The sequence below is a fragment of the Bombina bombina genome, chromosome 6, assembly GCF_027579735.1.
Source record: "Bombina bombina isolate aBomBom1 chromosome 6, aBomBom1.pri, whole genome shotgun sequence".
Taxonomy (NCBI): domain Eukaryota; kingdom Metazoa; phylum Chordata; class Amphibia; order Anura; family Bombinatoridae; genus Bombina; species Bombina bombina.
Window position 1 is genome coordinate 474,349,944 of NC_069504.1, and position 24,823 is coordinate 474,374,766.

The following is a 24,823-nucleotide window of genomic DNA, read 5'->3' on the forward strand; positions in this document are numbered from 1 at the left end:
TTTTTCCCAGTTTGCTATAGTTAGCCAATCTTTCTGCAATTTCAACAAATACATTTACGAGTCTCAACATAATGTCCAGACAATAATAGGACACAAAGGGATAGATTTACTAAGCTGCATTTGCAGCTTTATTGGTTTATTTTTCCTCTTCTCCTCCTCATAGGTTGCGAAATCAATTACCCTGACACTCGCTTGTTCAGAGTGGTTGACATGCCCTGCTCTAGCGCAATCGGTAACAATGGAGCAGGGGTGTGGTGTTGCACAATAAACCTCTTGTTTAATGCTAAATTGCAATATGTGATGCAACATTGCAAGTGGCGATTGCAGTCGGACATGTTCACTACTTGCGAACCTGTCCACCTGCAGGCTTGATACATTCTGCCTGAAGTAAAGGCAAGTGGATTGCTATACCTCTAATTATCACAGTGCTATGGTCTACTACTAAGAATGACAACGTAACTGGAAATAAAAACTGCTTGCTTGGTATACAACATTAAAAAACAGAATAAAAAACATGTAGGTGGACTTTAAAGTTACCCTTTAACATCACAAAGACATTAATGAGAGTGCAAAACAGGGAATAATCAGTAAGAGAGAGGAGGAAAAAAAAGAGAAGTAAAAATTAGTTGTGAAAAAATATATGTGGTGGGATCAAAGGTGGGGCCTAATGTTGAGCTTTTGTGGAGACTTTGGGGTCAATTTATCATATGACAGGCGGACATGATTCGCTGTAGCGAATCATGTCCGTGCGACATCGCTAAATGCCGACTGCATACTCTGTCAGCATTTAACATTGCACAAGCATTTCTTGTAAAATCTAGCAGGGGGTGTTAATCATCCCGATCGTATCATATCAGGATGATTGTAAACCTAAAAGGTGGCGGACAAGTTAAAGGGACAGTTGGGATAGAGACAAAAAGTAATAATATGTACTTTTATTACTTTACCTGCAAATGTATACTGCAGTGTCTCGCCATTAACCCTTTCTTTTTAAGTTTCCGAATTGTACAGCTCTAACTCCCCCCACACATTTCCTTCTATGGCTGTATCTATATCTACCATTGTTTTGGTAGAATGCAGATGTAACACACTCATTATCTGCTGGAACATGCCTAGAAGCAAATAAGCTGCTGTGAAATACAATGCCTGTGTTTCTGATTAAGTCATTTTTCTTATTTTTGAAAATTATTTAAAAATACTTGCCAGCAATTTTTAATTTTTTTTTTATGCAAACTATATTTTTACTTAATTAGCTCTTTTTAGAATATGCACAGATCTCAACATGTTTTATTGCACTTACGACCGCTGCTTCGTAACTTCAGTTCAGTCCGGCGAGCTAGAAACTACGGGGGTGGAAAGCAGCAGCCGCTGCTTATTAAATCAACCCATAGTGTGAACCCAGCTACGTCCCGTATCCAATCAACAATAGGTCGTCCAGTATTTTTATGAGGCACACCTGGCATCCATACATACAAATACCAGCTATGGGCTAGATTACGAGTTGAGCAGTAGTTTGCACTCACGTTCAAGCATTAAAACTGCTATAAGTCATTTTTTGCTGTCGGAGATTCAAGCTCGAGTTGAAAGTAAAAAGTTTGCTCTCTCATGTTTGTAACATTATGGTAAAAAATAGACTTTGAAAAGTTGCAAATGCGAAATCGCATTCCCCCATAGACTTCAATGGAGTTGAAAAAGTTGAAAAAAACCTAGCACCCACAAGTCACACAAACACAATTGTGGTTATTTAAAAGCGTAACATAAGAAGATAATATTGCATCTTTCATAATCTAATGTTCTGCGCATAGCAGATTATGTTCTATTTATTCTTAAATAAATATTTAAATGTATATCTGATGGATATTTGCACAAATATTTATTATTTGTATCTCACAAAAGAGAGTACACCCCTCACAATGTTGTAAATATTTTATTATATCTTTTCATGTGACAACACTGAATAAATGACACTTTGCTACAATGTAGTGAGTGTACAGCCTGTATAACAGTGTAAAATTACTGTCCCCTCAAAATAACTCAACACACAGCCATTAATGTTTAAACCATTGGCAACAAAAGTGAGTACACCCCTAGGGGAAATGTCCAAATTGGGCCCAATTAGCCATTTTCCCTCCCTGGTGTCATGTGACTCATTAGTGTTAGAAGGTCCCAGGTGTGAATGGGGAGCAGGTGTGTTAAATGTGGTGTTATCGCTCGCACACTCTCTCATACTGGTCACTGGAAGTTCAACATGGCACCTCATGGCAAAGAACTCTCTGAGGATCTGAAAAAAAGAATTGTTGCTCTACATAAAGATGGCCTAGGCTATAAGAAGATTGCCAAGACCCTGAAACTGAGCTGCAGCACGATTACCAAGACCATACAGCGGTTTCACAGGACAGGTTCCACTCAGAACAGGCCTCGCCACGATCGATCAAAGAAGTTGAATGCACATGCTCAGCGTCATATCCAGAGGTTGTCTTTGGGAAATATACGTATGAGTGCTGCCAGCATTGCTGCAGAGGTTGAAGGGGTGGGGGATCAGCCTGTCAGTGCTCAGACCATATGCCACACACTGCATCAATTTGGTCAGCATGGCTGTCATCCCAGAAGGAAGCCTCTTCTAAAGATGATGCACAAGAAAGCCCTCAAACAGTTTGCTGAAGACAAGCAGGCTAAGGACATGGATTACTGGAACCATGTCCTGAGACCAAGATAAACTTATTTGGTTCAGATGGTGTCAAGCGTGTGTGGCAGCAACCAGGGGAGGAGTACAAAGACAAGTGTGTCTTGCTTACAGTCAAGCATGGTGGTGGGAGTGTCATGATCTGGGCCTGCATGAGGGCTGCCGGCACTGGGGAGCTACAGTTCATTGAGGGAACATGTACTGTGACATACTGAAGCAGAGCATGATCCCCTCTCTTCGGAAACTGGGCCACAGGGCAGTACTCCAACATGATAACAACCCCAAACACACCTCCAAGATGACCACTGCCTTGCTAAAGAAGCTGAGGGTAAAGGTGATGGACTGGCCAAGCTTGTCTCCAGACCTAAACCCTATTGAGCATCTGTGGGGCATCCTCAAATGGAATGTGGGGGAGCGCAAGGTCTCTAACATCCACCAGCTCCGTGATGTCATCATGGAGAAGTGGAAGAGGACTCCAGTGGCAAACTGTGAAGCTCTGGTGAACTCCATGCCCAAGAGGGTTAAGGCAGTGCTGGAAAATAATGGTGGCCACACCTGGCATCCATACATACAAATACCAGCTATGGGCTAGATTACGAGTTGAGCAGTAGTTTGCACTCACGTTCAAGCATTAAAACTGCTATAAGTCATTTTTTGCTGTCCGAGATTCAAGCTCAAGTTGAAAGTAAAAAGTTTGCTCTCTCATGTTTGTAACGTTATGGTAAAAAATAGACTTTGAAAAGTTGCAAATGCAAAATCGCATTCCCCTATAGACTTCAATGGAGTTGAAAAAGTTGAAAAAAACTGATGGATATTTGCACACATATTTATTATTTGTATATCACAAAAGAGAGTACACCCCTCACAATTTTGTAAATATTTTATTATATCTTTTTATGTGACAACACTTAATAAATTACACTTTGCTACAATGTAAAGTAGTGAGTGTACAGCCTTACACTTATAAACTTATATTGACTGGGCCTAATTTGGACATTTCCACTTAGGGGTGTACTAACTTTTGTTGCCAAAGGTTTAGACATTAATGTCTGTGTGTTGAGTTATTCTGAGGGGACAGCAAGTTTACACTGTTATACAGGTTGTACACTCACTACTTTACACTGTAGCAAAGTGTCATGTCTTTAGTGTTGTCACATGAAAAGATATAACAAAATATTTACAAAAATGTAAATTTACAATTGTGAGATACTGTATATATATATATATATACATATACTTGATTGTTTATAGGTCTAGCTATATATATATATATATATATATATATATATATATATATATAATACAAAGGGAATGGTAAAATTGCACTTTAAAAACAATAAGCCTCCATAAAGGTTTTCGATTTTACTCAACCCACTTAGTACTCAAAATGTCCTTATAGGTAAAAGTAAGCAAGACAGTCCTGAAAAACCCTTCACAATTGTTTCCCCATCAGATAGCCGAAAAAGTCAGACTAAACAAGCAGCGATATGCATCTCTCATAGTTCAGGTGATATGCGGTAGTATACGGCCAGTGTTCATTAACACTAAAAGCAGATTATAGCTGTAATAACTCACCGCTCCAAATAAACTTGAGGCTGCGTTCCGGCCAATATAGGAACAGTGTCCGTGTTCGCTTCTCTGCAGCTAACTCTCAGCGTTCTGCGTAGATCCTGACTCTGGAATCCGACCGGTTCCGGTCATGTGGTGCGCTCAGAGCGCTTCAGCCAATACGATCCTTATGCCTGCCAGGAGGCTCCAAGTAAGTAACGCTGGGGGAAAACACACATCAGAGGGCAAGAAAAGGGGGAGTAAAAAAGAGGCTGGCTCCTGCTCAAGCCTGGAAAATGCTGGTAGATAAATAGCCAAAAAGAAAAAGGTATCCAGGCTGAGTTAAAAATAAACAGTCTTTTATTTAAATTCCACTTGGGATAAAAACAAGTGCAAGGGGGTCCAGCACAAACAAAGTGAACAAAAAATCAGCTAACATGTTTCGGTCAAAACCGTAATCATAGCTATGATTACGGTTTTGACCGAAACATGTTAGCTAAGTTTTTGTTCACTTTGTTTGTGCTGGGCTATACGTATATACACACACATATATGTATGCATATGTACACACACACACACACACATATATATAGATATATACAGTTTATTAATATAAAAATCCTTGAAGGACATCTGACATCAGCGCGTATACTGCTGGCCAGATGCACATCAGTCTGATCTGAATTTATTTCAGATCGCCAGTTGACTTTTCCATATCCGGGTCAAGCAGAAAAAACAGCTGCATCAGATGCTGCACCTTACAGTACAGTGTTCAATGAGGGTCCCAGCACCAGTAAATTTGCAGCGTATAAATTGCAGACCTATGCAGTGGGATTTATATTCTAGGCCTTTACTAGAAGTCCTTGCTTTAAAGCATTTGCAAACTAATGATGCAGTAATTCTTACCATCCTTAAAGCTGGTTTAAAGCCTTTACTGCCAGCTGCAAGTCTTATAAAGTTATGTAGAGGAAGCAAAAAAAGGCATTGGTGTGTCCTACAGTTATGGCTATAATACTTATAATGCTATAATATGTTTAAAATAATTATTTTAAAAATTAAAATATTTATTAAATTATATGTATTTTTAAATAAAGGTGTGACGATAATATTGATCATTATTATGTACGGTTTGTATGCTATGTTTTGTCTCAGAGTACTGGTGCCCATAGGAAGCTACAAAGTTTAAGTTATTACTTCTGTCATTTATCAATATTATTTTACAATGTATATAAAGATGACTTAGTATTGAGTTGGGGTGATCATGGTAACACTACCTGTAGTAATTGGTGTTCATACCTGCAGCTCCCACTGGATGCAATTTGCATTGTGTTGGAGGTAGTCACTGTTCTTCATACCAGCACATATACAAAGCTGTGGTTGTAAAGCACTAGCTATAATTTAATGTGCTAGCTTTGAAATAAAAATATTAGATAACTAATATTTACATGTCAGTGATTACTGAAGCTCAGCAGAATCTGTCTGGCAACTCTAGTAAAATGACAAGATAAATAAAAGAAAAGTGTGCTAGAAAGCAACAACATCAGCCAGATGGAACGTTTTCTTGATAAAGGCCCATGACTGGCTGAAACGCGTAGACGCACCTGGATATTGCTATAGCCCAAGAACAGAGCGCTCTGGTATACACTTGGGAGGTAATACGCTAAAGTTTTGCCCTTTCGACTATACAGCAATTTGATTGGTAGAAGTGGAACACGTGACGCTGTACACGGAAGCGGCTGATTCAAACCGCAGTGAGAACGCTAACAGCTGAATGCTGAAGATCCTGCATCACACAAACAAGGGATAAATGTGGTAAGAAACCTGAATGGCCCCCAAAGGACATCAACTACTACAAGGTAGACACATCATTAATAGATGTTATTAAACCGGGGGAATTAGAGGCGCCATATATACCAAACTTAGAAAACTGTCTAATACGGCTCTGAGAGGAATGTGTGTAGCGGAATTTTAAGACATATCTTCCCTATCAAAATACTAGCGTGGGGACATTTAAAACAAGAGACATGCAAGCTGAGACATATATCCAGTGAGATCAAAAGAGATACACCTTAAGACCGTAATTTTTTCGCTGTATTACACCTAGAAGATACTTTTGTCTCCATTGTGATCAACAGAGATACATTTTAAGACTGCAATATACACCGCTGCCTGCAGCCTACTGCCTAGAGGGTTTTTTCTCCCAGGAGATTACTGTTTAACTTTTTTGGACAGAGTCCATTTATATATATATATATATATATATATATATATATATATATATATATATAAAATATCAAGCACAGAAAAGGCACTCGCTGGTTAGATAAAACATAACATTTAATAAGTTACATTAAAAAGCATGACGTTTCGGAGGCATTGCGCCCCCTTTATCAAATGCACGATACAGCTTGAAAAATTACAAAAGCAGCAGATACTGCTTTTGTAATTTTTCAAGCTGTATCGTGCATTTGATAAAGGGGGCGCAATGCCTCCGAAACGTCATGCTTTTTAATGTAACTTATTAAATGTTATGTTTTATCTAACCAGCGAGTGCCTTTTCTTAGCTTGATATTTTTGATATTTTTCAAAGTGCACCCTGGGAGCTGCTAGTATTTATGGAGTGCCTTTTCTTCTGATCTCGGTATATATATTTTTTTTTTTTCAGTACATTTTACCACCGGTGGTCCATATTTTATTTTTTATCTTTTTTCCGTATGAATGGTGAAGTGTCATTGTATATGCCACGATTTGATTTGACTGCACAGAGATATTACCATATATTGTCCTAAATAAATTATTATTTTAGATTTCAATCTGGCTGATGTTGTTGCTTTCTAGCGCACTTTTCTTTTATTTATCTTGTATCTTTTCTCTGGAGAGTTGTAGAGACTTTCCTTTTTAAAGTTGCTTACACATCAGGGGGTTAAGAGGTTATATACTGTATTTTCCTTTGTCGTATTAACTCTAGTAAAGTGAGCAGCAGTTATGAGGGTGGTGACTTTGTGTTGTCAGTTGGTTTTGTGACATAACTGCTGCATCACATAAGCCACTCCCCTAAAGATGTCACCATGACAACCAAGCATCACATTATAACATATTTATGTTATTAGTGTAGCTTTAACATAAGATGTTTAATTATGCATAATAAAACAACGTTGTAATATACTCATTATTAATTTTACCCCTTTACATGTAATTTAGCTGAAACATTGATTTGAAACTACATCCTGCTGACTTTTCAGAGCTAACTCTGCATCAAATATTTTCCTAATTGGCTCTAATTGATAAAAAAAAACTGCAAAACAATTCACTTTATACTAACTTAATGGCAATGATGTCTGCCGATTCAAACTTCCTCCAAATAAGGCGAGTGTTGGGTGCTGTTTTCCTATTGAAAACCAATTGTAGTAAACAGGATTTCTATTTTGTTAAACAAATGTTTACACTTGGCTGATATGTTATTCTGTAGGACGGTAACAGAAATGTCTTGTGATTACAAGGTGTTTACGGTCCCTTTAGGTTTTAACAAAACTCCCATTATAAATTCTGAGTTTCAAGTGCTTATATGCTGGGAATAGATTATTAAAATTACATGAACTGTATTAAACTATAGCTCAATGAACCACCATCTTAATAGGCACATGCTACAGCCCACACAACAGACATGAGAAACAGCGCTAGTATGGAGTAGCAGGCTGCACTAAATTAAACCCCACAGCCTAAACCGTTATCATTAAGCAGCAAGTAAACCTATAAGGAATACAAGCTTCACTTGCTATAAAGCAAAATGGAACAGGTTAGTTATACAAGCAGACACTGAAAACGTATGGAAAGTTCCCTAGCACAGACGTAACAACACTATATTGGGCAACATTACCAAACAATCGGAACCAACAAACTACCAAATATAACTGAGCTGACATAAAGAGAAGCTTAATACTATAGAAATGAAAGAGATCTAATGAAGTGACATTTATTATAATTACAACCTATATAGCTGCTCCAGTTTATACAAAACTGCCTTTTCCTCTCCTTACATTGGGAGTCATTATCTGTAATAATAAAAGGAGGTGTCAATTGAGGGGTCTCAGAAGGAATTCGAAGAGATTGGGGGAGACTCCATTTCTATTTCAAATCCTAAAGGTGTTTAATGATTCTAAAATGACACAATCAAACTTTCACATCATTCTTCCCTGCTCCTTCTTTTTTGTGTGTCATTATTAAGAAAATGTCTGCTAGAAAACAAAACAAGCCAGCTTCCGCAGCAAAATTATCTAAGCAACATCCTTTTTTAAAATTCCTCCTTCAATTGTTCCAAGCTATCACAGATGACAAAGAAGAAACCTAAAAAAGGAGACCCTCCAAGAGACATAATAGTAAAGATGTTCCAATTTAGGGAGAAAGAAGATATTTTGGCAGCAGCAAGGAAAAATCCTACCTTTAAATTTAAAGGCTCAGTTATCCAATTTTTCCAAGACTTATATCTAAGAACATTACAAAAACACAGTGAAATACGCCCTATCACACTACTTCTACATAAAAAACAAATATCCTATAGATGGGAGTTCCCGTTTGCACGAAGGTAAAATTATATAATTTAAGGAACCGACAAAGATACCGGAGATATGTAAATATCTGAGACTAGAATGCCCAGAACTCCCGACCTTGTCCCAGGAAAATAGGAGACCCCAACAATCATCTCTCTCAGGATCAACATCCACAGAAAAATGGTCCAAGGTTTCAAGGAAGAAACAGAAAACCTGAATCTCAGATTAATCAATATTTACTAGTTTGGAGGTAATCCCAAAGGACAATATAGGACAAACCTAGAAAAAGCAGACTCTATGCTGAAGACACCTTCCTGCAATGACCACCCAGCAGATGAGTATACTTTAATGCATATATAATGTTTCAGGAATTGCAGGGATATTATCCTGATCCATATCGGAAACTATTATCTAGACAAATATGTCTTGAAGTAGTACAAAATTTCAGACACCAATGTAGATATATTTAAAGTTGGTTAAGTTTACCATTATATTAATATGTAACCAGGGTATATCCAATAAATTATATAGATGCTTTTTTTCTACAGAATTTCTAAAACTCACAAATACTGATAAGGCACCACCCACCCTAATGTGTATTTACTTTATATTATTAGATTGCTGTTCTTATGTTTTATTTACTGGGTTTTTTTGTTTTAATTATTACTGTTTGCTCAGTATGTTTTTTTCATACTGTAAACATGTTATGTGGTTATTGGTCACTACAATGTAATGTTCACTCAAATTTTTCAGCTGTGTCATACAAACTGTGGAGGAGACTTTGAATATTTACTGTTATATATCACCCATACACACAATCAAATCTGATATAACTCAAGCAGAATAGAAATAGGATCTCCATTTATGCAACTTTAATGAAAAATATTAATTATACAAATAATAACACATATACTGTTATAAAATGGACTCTTAGACAATTAATTTGATCTCACATAAAGCCAGAGGTTTAAACTCTGATGTCAAATGCAGAACAGCACTCACACAATACAAATCCCTAAACGCCAATGTGATTTTCCTCCAGGAAACACATTATCTAAGATCACAAATACCTAGGTATTGGACTAAAGATTCCTGGGCTACACTATATGGTAACACCACAGACACTACATATTTCTCAGCGGCACATAATATCTATACAAAATTGGATTATATATTCATTAGCCAAATCCTTTAACCGACTCTACACGCGTCTCACATTCATGCATGTGTATGGTCGGACCATTCAATAGTACAACTTAAACTATGTAACTTTCAAAATACAGGACGGACCAAATCCTGGACATATGATCCATCATGCCTTAAAGACCCTAGTGTTAAAAATAATATAATACAGTATATGACGGAATACTGGGACATTAACACAGGGACAACTGACAATCCAATCTCGACATAGGCAGCTCACAAAACATACCTACGGGGTCTACTTATTAAAGAAAAAACTACGCTTACCAAAAAATTAAACAGACAAAGATTAAATCCACAAAAAGAAATAGAAACCTTAGAAAAACAACACAAACTTATAAAGTCCAATAACATACTGAAACAACTCCAAGATAAATTCAAAACTTGCTAACATTCTTAATGATCAGGCAATGAAAGCGATATTCAGACTCAAAACAAATTACTACATATATGCTAACAAACCTGACAGATATATGGCAAACAAAATCCACGAGAAATTGAGACTAGCTGCGATAACTCAAATTCAGAAAAAAGACGGTACTGTCACTACTCATCCACAAGAGATTGTGGACTGTTTTGCCCAATATTACAGCAATTTATATGACTGAACTAATGTGACCCAATCTTCACAGACTAGAACCCTACTAAAAAACGTTTTAGATAAAGCCCAACTACCATCACTATCAGACACAGACAGAGAGAACTTAAACCAAGCAATCATGACTAATGAGGTTCAACAGGCCATCAAAGATTTGAAACCAGGCAAGGCCCCAGGCCCTGATGGTCTACCTGGAGAATATTATAAATTATTTAAAACCTCCCTCACCACTCACTTAGTGAAATTCTCAAATTATATTATGCAGGGCTATGAGACATCAATTGATCTACTTAGCGCCAGAATTGTAGTGATACCCAAGCTGGGGAAGAATCTGAAATCGTGTGCCAGCTATAGAACTATTTCCCTTATAAATCAGGACTTAAACATTTTTACTAAAATATTGGCGAACAGATTAAAACACATTCTGCCGGAAATTGTGCACCCAGATCAAGTTGGGTTTGTGGCAGGTAGAGAAGCACCGGACAATATCAGGCTATGATAGTAACAATTTCCCATTTGGCCAGGATGAAAACGCCTTCTCTCGTCCTATCATTGGATGCAGAGAAGGCGTTTGACAGAATTGACTACATATATACTGTATGTTTGCTGTCTTGGAAAGAATGGGATTTAAGGGCCCTTTTATAGATGCCTTACAAAATATCTACTCTACACCCACTGCAACAGTTATATGGGACACCACTCAAAACATATCAATATAAAAAATGGCACAAGGCAGGGATGTCCATTGTCCCCACTACTGTTTGTGCTATGTATGGAGCCCTTAGCAGCTTGTATTAGACGTTCTCCAGACATCACTGGTCTACAGATAAAAAAAAACCTGACTTCCCTTACAAACCTTTACAACATTCTTCACCAATTTTCTGCCATATCAGGTTACAAAAACAATATGGATAAAAGTGAGGCTATGGCAATATCGATCCCAGATTACACGAAAAAATGAATAGAGATAAACTTTAAATTTTCTTGGTTTAAGACGCATATTAAGTATTTGGGAATTAAACTACCAACTCAACATATAGACTTATATAGGGTAATTTATCTTCCCTTGTACAAAGAACTATGTAAAGATATTGCTAAATGGAAACCACTCAACTTCTCCTGGTATGGCAGAATATCTGCAATAAAAATGAACATTCTCTTGAGTATGCTGTATCTCTTCCGAAAATCATTACAATCAGAAATAAATCGCTTTATAAACAATAAGAAGCAGTCCAGAATTCCCTTCAATATATTAACTAAACACAGGCAATTGGGGGGTACTAGGGTTCCCAACCTTTTAGATTATTATGATGCCTCTAGATTGGCCCAATCTGCGTTGTTAGGATCCATGAGAAAAGATGTAATATGGACCAGATTAGAATCAGATCTAGGAGACCATAATTCACCTGAAGACCTATTATGGGATACATTTTTACAGCCACATAAAATCAGAGACTATCTTCATGTCACTAGTTTTTCAGTTAACCATTGGAGGACTTTAACAAAACAAAAAAAGTTATTATCAAATTTCTCCTCTAAGATGCTACTCAAATATCTTATCCCGGCTGAATATAGGAAACCATTAGATAAATGGGAGAATAAAGGCCTTTATCGAGTGGGAGACTTTGTAGCACATAACAAACCTTTAACTTTTACCCAAGCGCAAACAATATTAGCACTAGTTCCTCTCAAATGGTATTTATATTTACAACTTACTTCTGCATTAAGCAAATGTATACCTAATATGTGTATCCAACACAGCTCACCTCTAGAAAGATTATGCTGCACTAACACCAGACCGAAAAAAAACAATATTGCAACTATGCGTAGCTTTGCAAACCACATTGAATGATGCTAAGTCATCTATCATACTCAAGTGGGAATCAGATACCAGAATCTCACTAGATACGCAAGAATGGTACAAATTATTGTTTCCTTCCTGTAAAGGTCTAATTAGCGCTGATTTAAAAGAAAATAGCATTAAAACCATCTTTAGGTGGTACTTAACGCCAGTGAAAACATCCCCCTTTACAGAAGGATGAAATAGAAACTGTTACAGGGGAAGCAAAGTGGAGGGTACCTATGTACATATGTGGTGGGAATGCCCTGAGGTTGCTCAGATATGGACTAATCTCTATATATCTTAGTACATTATTAGAAGACCAAATAACGCTAACTATGTCTCAAGGACTATTAAATGCACCATTACCAAATTTCCAAAAACACATAAACACCTTTGTTAAGATACTTTGCACTGTCACAAGAATAATCATCACCAAGTATTGGAAGGCAGGGACACCAACATGGTGGGAAATTACGGACAAATTTAAATTGACATACTCTCTACATGAAACGGCAGAAACAATTTAAGGTACAACAGATACATTTCATAAAATTTGGTTTTATTGGTTGATGCAATTGACTTGATTTACCCATTGTGTCCTATCTATCTATCTATCTATCTATCTATCTGTCTATCTATCTATCTATTGGGTACTTATAGAGTGCAAACTAAAGCACATAGGAGGGGGGAGGTGATGGGTGTTCAGTTGAAGAGCCAGGTTTTGAGGTCCTTCCTGAACTTTGTAAGGGAGGTGGATTGTCTGAGGTGCAGCGGGAGGGTGTTCCATGTCTTTGCTGCCATGTGGGAGAAGGATCTTCCACCCGCTGTGGATCTGCTGATGCGGGGGATGACTGTGAGTGCTTGGTCGGCCGATCGGAGTTGTCTGGCAGGGGTGTAGAAATTTACGCAGTGGTTAATGTATTCAGGTCCGATGTTGTGTAGGGCCTTGAACGCGTGGGTAAGGAGCTTGAAGATGATTCTCTTGTTGATGGGGAACCAGTAAAGGTTCCTTAGGTGTTTCGATTATGTGGCATTGGCGAGGGATGTCGAGGATGAGTCTGGCTGAGGCGTTCTAGATACATTGGAGTCTCTGTTGGAGTTTGATGGTGGTGCCTAATATAAAAAGGAATAGAACTGAGTTCCCCAAAAGCAAAGGAAAAGGATATACAATTACACAGGTGTGATTTGAGTAAGAAATTTATTTACAAATGTTTCTCTTTCCACATATGCAAAATCAGACAAGGCATTAATTGTAGACAATGACACGCATAAGTTCATCATTAGTGACGTCGGCCACTAGCAGGGGGTGTCAATCAACCTGATCGTATTCGATCGGTTTGATTTCCTGCAATGTCTGTCCGCCTCCTCAGAGCAGGCGGACAGGTTATGGAGCAGAAACTGTTGTTTCTGGCGATCCTGAAGGCTCGCCAGAAACTAGGGCCTGCAAGCTCCATACGGAACTTGATAGATAGGCCCCAAAGCCATAATATAATAAGAACTACAACTATCAATCAGCTAACAGGAAGACACAAACAAGACACAAAGAAATGAAGAGTTGATAATAGAAAATTAATATGTTTAATCACCTGATTAGCTAATAATGTAACTAAACCTATATAATATGTATCATGTTTTATTATGTTATACCAATAAAAAATATTTTAACATAAAATGAAAAGAAATGCTTTGGTCTGGTAATATCTACAGAGCTATGGCTGAGCCTTAGGATGATGGATCATGTCATGTGATTTCCTCTGGGGTTACCAGTCATACTAATTAGCATATGTAATTGTGCAGTGTAGCTAAGAAACTACAGGTGCTAGGTCTGTCATTATTTAATACTAAAGTCCCCACATTTAGAAACCTTTATGTCTGTATCAATTTTATATTAACTATAGTTGATCTGAACCATACAAAAAGGGTGTCCAGTATTTTAGCAGGCTGTCCAGTACATTCTGTAAAAAAAACTGGACACTTAAAAAACCCTGTCAGGTAAATGTAAAGGGCCTTCTAGGCATTTATGCATTAGCAATATGACTCAAAAAAAGTAACACTGTGTATTTTCTGTTATATGTGTTACAGGCATTTAGTCTTTTCCCAAAAGTAGCCTTGGACCAGTTGCTCACAGCTTAGTACAATTGCTTGTTCCTGAACTATTTGTTAACAGCAACATACCCATGTGTTAGTCAGTACTGCATTAACCTCTGAGTCCCAGCCCCACTAATTATCAGCATTTTCGGGTGCCACCCACACCATAATGACTCTCTCACATTGACCACACACTCGGGGAACTCACCCCAACTTTGGCTTAAATCAAAATCAAAATATTTGCTCAATGGAGACATTTGGGAATAATAAAAAAAAAGCAATAGTAAATGTATGGCAAAATCACAATCTTCTCACAATTCTCCCCACAAGTCTGCCCACATTTCCTATAATAAAGTGTAAGCTTATTTAGTTCATAGGATAGCCTTATGCCTATCCTAGGCATTCTTGTAGTCCCTCACGGTATTTGTCTTTATTCTATGAATTAACCACCCTTTCTGTAAATAAGTGCTTTCGCAAATTACCCCTGAACCAACTACTACTGAAGACTCTACCAAACTGTTAACACACTTGCACCTACCCTGTTTAATATAACACCTGTCTTAATTTAGTGCTAAGATCTAACACCAATCAAAGGAAGGTTTAAAGGGACATGAAACACAAATTTTTTCTTTCATGATTTAGAAAGAGCATACAATTATAAACAACTTTCTAATTTACTTATATTATCTATTTTGCTTCATTCTCTTGATATTCTTTGCTGAAAAGCATATCTAGATATGCTTAGTAGCTGCTGATTTGTAGCTGCACATAGATGCCTCCTGTGATTAATTCACTGTGTGCATTGCTATTTTTTCATTAAAGTATATCTAAAGAATAAAGCAAATTAGGTAATAGAAGTAAATTGGAATGTTGTTTAAAATTATATTCTCTTCCTTAATCATGAAAGAAAATGTTTGGGTATAGTGTCCCTTTAAGATCAATAACAACTGATTATTTTCAATTTAAAGAGACATGAAACCCAAAAATGTTCTTTCAGAATTTAGGTAGAACATGCAATTTTAAATAACTTTCCAGTTTAATTCTATTATCTAATTTGCATCATTCTCTTGGTATCATTTATTTAAGGAGCAGCAATGCACTACTGGTTTCTTACTGAAAAAATGGGTGAACCAATTACAATCGGTATATATATATATATATATATATATATATATATATATATATATATATATATATATATATGCCCTGTGTGCTGTAAACATACCTCATAATACTGGGGTCAGAAAATGTGAGTGTAATATATGTCTATTTTAAAGTTTTATTGAATAAAAACGGTATTACACTATCCCTGCTTTTTTTGTCTTTTTGGGTACACACACGGACAAGAAAGTTCATACCAAGACAACAAAGCACAGCTCCAAGAGGCAACAAGTAAAGGAAGTTTCCAGGGGAGACCAGTACAGAAGGATATACACTTCCTTCTACTCCAAGAGGCAGTCGAATAACACAGAATACATCATCCAGGATCTACTCATCACCAGATACATCCTCCAATGCGGCAAACTTACCTCATATGATTGGGGTAATTTTTGGTAAGGGTATCTAATACACTCCTATTACACTTGGATCCACATCTTCTCATTAGAATTAAGGACTATATATATATCTATCCAATTTTCTCTCCAGAGACTCACAACTATCTAAATATTTAGGAAGATTTGTAAGCGCTGTTAACCCTCTGTATCATATTTTCTAATAGTTAACCTAGACTTTGTCTACAGTTAAATATTTGTACCTAATAGCCGTCTTACTTGGTCTTCATATAACTGACTAGCGCATTTTCAGGAGCAACGCTTGTCTCCACTCAAACCTTTTGAGTGGGCACATTCTACTCACCTTTGTATATATACACATATGTATTAAATAATAAAAATAACATATTATATGTGAAGAACACTGGAATGTAAAATATATAACGCAGTGTCAGATTTGTGCAGTAAAAAATATTATACATACTGTAAAATATATATATCTTCTATGGATTATTTAGCATTTTTTGCATTATTTTTAGAATTATGTATTCTATGGATTTTTTAGCATTCTTACAGTCTGTATAATAAATTTTAATAATTATTATTAATCTTTTTTAATATTTTATATTTAATATTTCAATAACGCGCACTGAGGCTAGCAATTCTTTATGTGTGCTAACCCAACACCGCCTAAGGCCTAAAGCACAAAATGTGAAGCAAAATATGCATATTTTACATTCCCATGTTCTTCACATAGAAAATAATGTTATTTTTATTATTAAATACATATGTATATATATATATATATATATATATATATACAGTCATATGCAAAAGTTTAGGTACCCCTGACAATTTCCATGATTTTCATTTATAAATAATTGGGTGTTTAGATCAGTAATTGCATTGCTGGTCAGATAGCTCAGCATGCTAAGGCACTGTGACTGAGCTCTGTAGCAACCCAAGGGTTGCAGGTTTGATCCCTGGCGAGGTCCACTCAGCCTTTCATCCTTCTGAGGTCAATAAAATCAGCAGCGCCTTGAGACCCTTACAGGTGATTAGCTTTGCTTTACAAGTAACCAATACATACATACAAAACATCTATCTAATAACTGAAGGACACAGTAATATTTCAGTAGTGAAATGAGGATTATTGGATTAACAGAAAATATGCATCAAAATGAAATTAGACAGGTGCATAAATTTGGGCACCCCAACAGAAATATTGCATCAATATTTAGTAGAGCCTCCTTTAGCAGAAATAACAGCCTATAGCCTTAATGAGTGTCTTGATTCTGGATGAAGGTATTTTGGACCATTCCTCCTTTCAAAACATCTCCAGTTCAGTTAGGTTTGATGGTTGCGGAGCATGGACAGCCCGCTTCAAATCACCCCACAGATTTTCAATGATATTCAGGTCTGGGAACTGGGATGGCCATTCCAGAACATTGTACTTGTTCCTCTGCATAAATGCCAGATAGATTTTGAGCAGTGTTTTGGGTCGTTGTCTTGTTAAAATATCCGGCCTCAGCCTAACTTCAATTTTGTGACTGATTCCTCAACATTATTCTCAAGTATCTGCTGATATTGAGTGGAATCCATGTGACCCTCAACTTTAACAAAATTCCCAGTACCGGCACTGACCACACAGCACCACAGCATAATGGAACATCCACCAAATTTTACTGTGGGTAGCAAGTGTTTGTTTTGGAACGCTGTGTTCTTTTGCCACCATGCATAACGCCCCTTGTTATGACCAAATAACTGAATCTTTGTTTAATCAGTCCACAGCACCTTCTTCCAAAATGAAGCTGGCTTGTCCAAATGTGCGTTTGCATACCTCAAGCAACTCTGTTTGTGATGTGTGTGCAGAAAAGGCTTCTTCCGCATCACTATCCCATACGCTGAATTGTTGAACGATGCACAGTGACAGTATCTGCAGCAAGATGATGTTGTAGGTCTTTGGAGGTGGTCTGTGGGCTGTTTTTGACCGTTCTCACCATCCTTTGCCTTTGCCTCTCCGATATTTTACTTCTGGCCTTAACAAGAACTGTGCCTGTGGTCTTCCATTTCCTCACTATGTTCCTCACAGTGGACACTGACAGCCCTAATCTCTGCTATAGCTTTTTGTAGCCTTCCCCTAATCTTTGTTTTCAGGTCATTTGAGAGTTGTTTTGAGGCCCCCATGTTGCCACTCTTCAGAGGAGAGTCAAAGAGAACAGCAACTTGCAATTGGCCACCTTAAATACCTTTTCTCATGATTGGATGCACCTGTCTATAAAGTTCAAGGCTTAATGGGCTCACCAAACCAATTGTGAGTTCCAAATAATCAGTGCTAGGTAGTAGCCCAAATTTATGCACCTGTCTATTTTCATTTTGATGTATATTGCACATTTTCTGTTAATCCAACAAACCTCATTTCACTACTGAAATATTACTGTGTCCTTCAGTTATTTGATAGATCAAAATGAAATTGCTGATCCAAACACTCAATTATTTATAAATGAAAATCATGGAAATTGTCAGGGGTGCCTAAACTTTTGCATACAACTGTATATATATATATATATATATATATATATATATATATATATATATATATATATGTATAATAATGTTAATGTAAAATAGATATCTATACCTATATATCTATAAGAATAGATGTACAGGTATAGGTATATACATATATATATATATATATATATATATATATATATACTGTATATATATATATATTATCGGTTATTTGTATATACAGTATATATATTTACAATAAAAATTACATTGTTCGGTATGTGAAGAATATTGTAATGTGAAATATTTGTAACTCATATCGGACGAGCGAGCTATAGGTGTTAGGTTTTTTCTTCTTTACTCTCCACTGACTTCTATGGGGAGAATATGTTGACGCCATTGCGATATTGTGAAGTCCTTTGGTTAGCCCTTGTCGGCTTCCACTTGCGTGCAATCCTTTTAAATAAACTTGTAATACGTGTACTACCTGACGCACATAAAAAGATTACATCTAGCAAAGTTTAAGCTCGAGCATAAGCACTAAATAGCGTGCCAATTATAATCTGGTCCATATTCACCTGACTTTAAAAAAAATTCAATACATTGTATACTTGGAAGGAAAGATTATTAACTCACTACTTGATATAAAAATAAGGTAAACATATGTTGTAATAGAGTGTGTGAAGCTTAACACATATGCATTTTAAAATGTAATATTTTATAATGTATATTACATTCCATTCTTTTTCTAAAATTAATATGTATTTTTCTTAATTTATATGTTTTCTCTTTTATATTTTGATATGAAATATCTGTTAAAACATAATTTTTTTTTTTAATTATTGTTAATACTATGTTTTTATCTAGCTAAGAATGCATTATGATTACTCATTTTCTGGCTGTATGCAGTCAACTGAGCTTGAAACCGCTTGGAAGCAAAGGGAGTTTTTTTGTGAATTTGAGTCATCCATCCCCATGGTTAGTCCACCCCATTTTCTGTACACTGCGAGCCCTGTTTTTCATGGGGCCTGACATGATGCAGGTGGACTATAGTAACAAGTAGGTAAAGTAGTACTAATGGTAAGTACCTATAGGTGCCAAATATTTTTGGAATCAACAAGCACCTGTTAGGGGGGCAATATAGCACTAAGGAGACTCATAGAAAAATGAGTAACAAAGTCTGTAACAAAAAAGAGTGCTTTACCCCTACAATTGTATAGAAAAAATTCTCACTGAATAATACAGGAACGATTGTTTAACCATTCATACTTTATCTTTATTGTTTTAACTATTTAATCATACACGTTTAAAAACACTTAAACTCTCTAGATATCAATATATAGCATAGGTGTGTGAATAATTTCTCTGTATCTAGATATAAAACATTGTAATCGGTTTGTATAATATCAAGCAGTTAGACACAAACAATATCTTTTGTAGCCAGCTATTAATAAATTCAGAAATAGCGTTGTAACAAGAGGACCTGTTAATATGTGGGATGTCAGATTACGAGATTAAAGCTATCTAGCTAATACTCTATCTGTAATTATAAAGTCCTTGCTTGCACAGTTAACTTTAGCACAGCTGTTCAGTGTAATAGATTTTGTCTGCTTAAGCCCCTTCTATAGCGGGGGCTAGATTAATGTTTAACTGACTTTTTTCACTATCATAGCATAACGTCTGATCTCAGAATATAACACATATTTACAAGCTATTGGCAAAAATCATTGCAATCAACAATTATCATAGAGAGTAAGCGGTTAAAAAAGAGAGTATGTACTCTCTGAAGCCAGACCCCTGACACGTGTTTCACTCACTCTTCCTCAGAGGGGTTACAAGCCGGATGTTTAGTATATCTATTTACTGGTTCATAAGTCCCACCTTAATTGTGGGATAGGATGATCATGAGGAATTATCTTGATTCTGATTGGTAGGATTGCATGTGAATCATGTTTAGGCATCCAATGGGGATATATTTTTAATTTGAAGCCTTATGCTATACTCTGTTAGATGTTGTGAATTTATGCATGTTGGTTACGATAATATATTTTACTTTATCAGGGAGTTCTTTATTTTGCTGCTGAATAATAAGTTCTACATTTTCTTATTGTACATACTTTCACTTGTTGTGTGTACTTTATATTATACCACAGAGATATTATTTGGTAATAGGACCATATGCAGGGTTTTCCATCTATTTATTACAGGTTAGTATTATAATGAAAATATTAAATACATCAGTAGCATGACAATAATGACAGATGTTTTAATGACAGAAGCAAGATTACGCAGAACACTGTGTATACCACAGGGGTATGGTGTCTATTAATGTTAGTATTTCTCTAGAGTTAAATGGGTTATTATAGATTTCTAGGGTAATAAGATACCAGTAATGTTTTGCAGAGGAAAGTAGTTTAATTTGGTTCACATTTGGTGTGTGTAAATTCTAAGGGTGCAGGTATAGATGTTTCTAAATATTATGTGGAAGTCAGTTTCTATGAATTTGTTACTTGAAAGTGTGTTGAAAAGAAGAGTGGTTGTGTGCACATATAGTTGAAGAGATAGGTCACATAAATAAAAAGTATCTTAATAAAGTGAAGTGGATGTGATGAATGAATTGCATTATTAAATCATGTGTATTGTTGCTTACAAATTCGTAATTCGGTTAGCGTGCACTTGCAAACAGTTAAATAAGCTGTTGTAAGCAATATTGTTCACCGACTGCTTCCAATAGCCTGTTATAACTCAATTTCAACAACCGGTCTCCGGCTGCCAAAAACATTATTGTGTCCCATACAAAGTATCAGAAGCCACTTATCTTTAAATTATACCCGGTTTCCAATGCCCGTATAAACTGATAATACACTGCCGGAGGCTGCCGATACAGTAACAAAATTACAGCCAGTTAAACTAGGTGTAAAACAGGAAAAAGGTACTTTTGAGACCTTTTTCTCATTGAAATCTAACCCGATACGTCAAAACCCCTCTATCCGCCATCCCCACCACATCACAATTTATAATTAATGTATTAACCACTAAACTGCCATGCCCCACAATGCAAAGTATCAATTGAAACTATTAACCCATAATACACCATGCCCCCATATCACAAAGTATCTATTTAAACTATTAACCCCTAATCCACAATGCCCCAATATCACAAAGTATCTATTAAAACTATTAACCCCTAATCCGCCATACCCCCATATTCTGTTTTTGTGCCTTCCCATTGATTGGGTTAGATACATTGATGATGTGCTCTTCCTATGGGAAGGCACAAAAACAGAATTGGAAAAATTCATACAAATACTCAATATTAATGATAAAAATATCAAACTGACATATCAAGCAGATTTAAGTACAGTGAATTTCTTAGATCTTACTATCAGAAAAAATGAAGATGGCAGCATTGACACACAAATGTATCTACAAATACTGTATTGCACCATACCAGTGCCCACCCTCCAAGTACACTCAAAGCAATACCCCAAGGGGAATTCATAAGAAATTGCTCCAATGTACAAACATATTTACAAGAAAGCACTGAAATGATGGAAAGGCTAATCCAAAGAAGATATAGTAAATGATCAGTGAAATCAGCCAGAATGGCAGCTTTGAAACAAGATAGAAACAACGTATTAAAACTTAAGCAAAAAATCAAGAAGAAACATGTCCCAGATTAATTATCACATATAATCCCCAAATGTAACAGAAAATTGGGATTATGAATACAAATTGCCACATACTGCAAAATTATACCACACTTGCACCTATGATAGGGCATAAATTAACCACAGGGTCCAAAAGAGCCAAAAATCTAAAAGACCAATTAGTTTAAAGCCACTACATTCATATCCCAAAGGAAACACAAAAAGACCCAGGAATGTATCCATGTGGTTCATGTTCAGCATGTACATATGTAACTAAAATCAACCAAATCACTGACAAAACAGTCAAAATTCACAAATTAGAACAACACTATACATGTTGGTCGACAGGAGTGATTTATGTTCTTTTTTGTTCATGCAAGAAAGTTTACATAGGCATGACAACCCGCGAAGCTAGGGGAAGAATTTTGGAGCATGCCAATAACATAAAAAATGCCATAAAGGATGTATCAAAGGGTAAAACTATCACATCAGTGGCACGACATTTTCTAAAAATTCACAAAAGTGGAATCACTGAGTTGAAATATGCCGTGATACAGAAAATCTCTCTGGGCATAGGAGAAGGAAATCTGGAAGAAGTACTTTTAAAGTCAGAATGTAGATGGATATTGTAATGCTCATGGGATATCTCTCTATCAGACCAAACTTGGCCAGTAGTCTTCTTATCCCAGCATCAAGTGGAATGATAGGAAATATCCCAGAGCAGAGTAAATTAGTGAAATAAGAAGACAGCAGAGAATGGTCAAGACAGGCTGAGTCCGGCAACAGGAAAGCAATCCAGCAGTGTAGCAGTTCAGGGGTAAACTAATGGAATGGTCAGACAAGCAGAGTTCAATAACAGTATGGTAATCCAGCAGTTCAGGGGTTAAGCAAGCAGAGTGGTCAGACAGGCAGAGTTCAATAACAGTATGGCAATCCAGCAGTTCAGGGGTTAAGCAAGAAGAGTGGTCAGACAGGCACAGTTCAATAACAGTATGGCAATCCAGCATAAAGTAACACAGCACCCACGATCACACAAAGCAACACCTACACTTGGGCAGAGAATGTAAGTAACTAAGGTAGTTACATAGGTGTAGATTTGCACCAAGGAGGAGACAGCTGATCCAACCAGCATCGGAAGACCTGGCGTGCGGCGATGACATCATCGCCGAGCGCAGAAGATACCGCCAAGTCCATGGCTGAGGAAAGCCGTCAGCATCTCTGGCAATGGCCACAAGAGACGAGTGGCATGATAGAGCCCCCTCCTCAAAGGGTACCCTATATAGGCTTGGTGGGATGAGCAGCATGAAACCTGGAGACCGGGGAAGAAGTGTGCACATGATGGGCAGGAACCCAGGAACAATCTGCCACAGAGTAATCCTTCCAGTGCACAAGGTATTGAAGTTGCCTGTGTCTGTACCTGGAATCTAAAACCTTTGCAATCTCATACTCAGGTTTGCCATGAATCAAGAGCGGAGGAGAAGGAGGTCTGAGTCGGGTATATCTGTTTGTGATGTAGAGTTTAAGCAGAGAGATGTGGAAGACCGGATGAATGTGCAGGGCTTTGGGTAAGGCCAATTTATAGGCAACAGGAGATACTCTTTTGAGGACCTTGTAGGGACTGATGTAGCGAGGACCCAATTTGTGGCAAGGCTGATGTAAGTGAACATATCGAGTAGAGACCCAGACTCGCTCACCAACAACAAAGGCACGAACAGTAGCTCGATGATGGTCGGCATGCCTCTTGTTTCTGGAAACAGCTGAACATAACTTAGAGTGTATACGCTGCCAATGGGTAGTAAGGTCAGTGAAATGACGGTCAGCAGCAGGAACTCCAGTAGACTGAGCTGAAAGAGGGAAGAGATGGGGTTGATAACCGGCTGCGGCTTGAAATGGAGAGCATCGTAGAGATGAGTGCCAATTACTGTTCCTTGCTAGTTCATCTAGGGGCAAGAGTCCTGACCAATTGATATGCTGAGAAATGACATAGGCTCTTAGATAGGCTTTGAGGTCTTGATTCGTCCTCTCCATCAGACCATTGGTCTGAGGATGATGGCCAGAAGACAAAGATACAGTGGTCCCAATCATTTTGCAAAAAGCTCTCCAGAAGGTGGAAACGAAATTGAGGTTCTCTGTTAGAGACAATATTTACAGGTATACCATGAAGGCGTACCACATGAAGAAGAAACAAACTTAACAACTCTTGTGCAGTAGGTAGTTTGACCAAGGGCACAAAATGAGCAAGCCTGGAGAATCAATCCACCACAATCCATATAACCGTATGGTGGTCAGAAGGATGGAGGTCCTAGGTTGTTTGGGAATGGACAACAGTTGAAGTAAGCCATGAGGCAAGGATCGGGGAGTCTTATTGGCAGCACAAGTCATACAGGCCTTTACATAATCCTGAGAATCAGACTTCATGGTAGGCCTCCATACATGTTGGGAAAGAAGCTTAAAGGTTCTTGTTAAACCAGGATGTCCTGATAGTTTGCTGTCATGAGCCCAGGATAGCACAGGGGTGCGAAGGTTCGGAGGTACAAAGAGGATCTCAGGAGCTGCAGGGGCTTCAGGAGGCTTTCCAGACTGGGCAAGTTGCAGTTTTAGGGACATGTTAAGTTGAGCAACCACACAGGAGGAAAGCATGATGTGTTCAATAGAA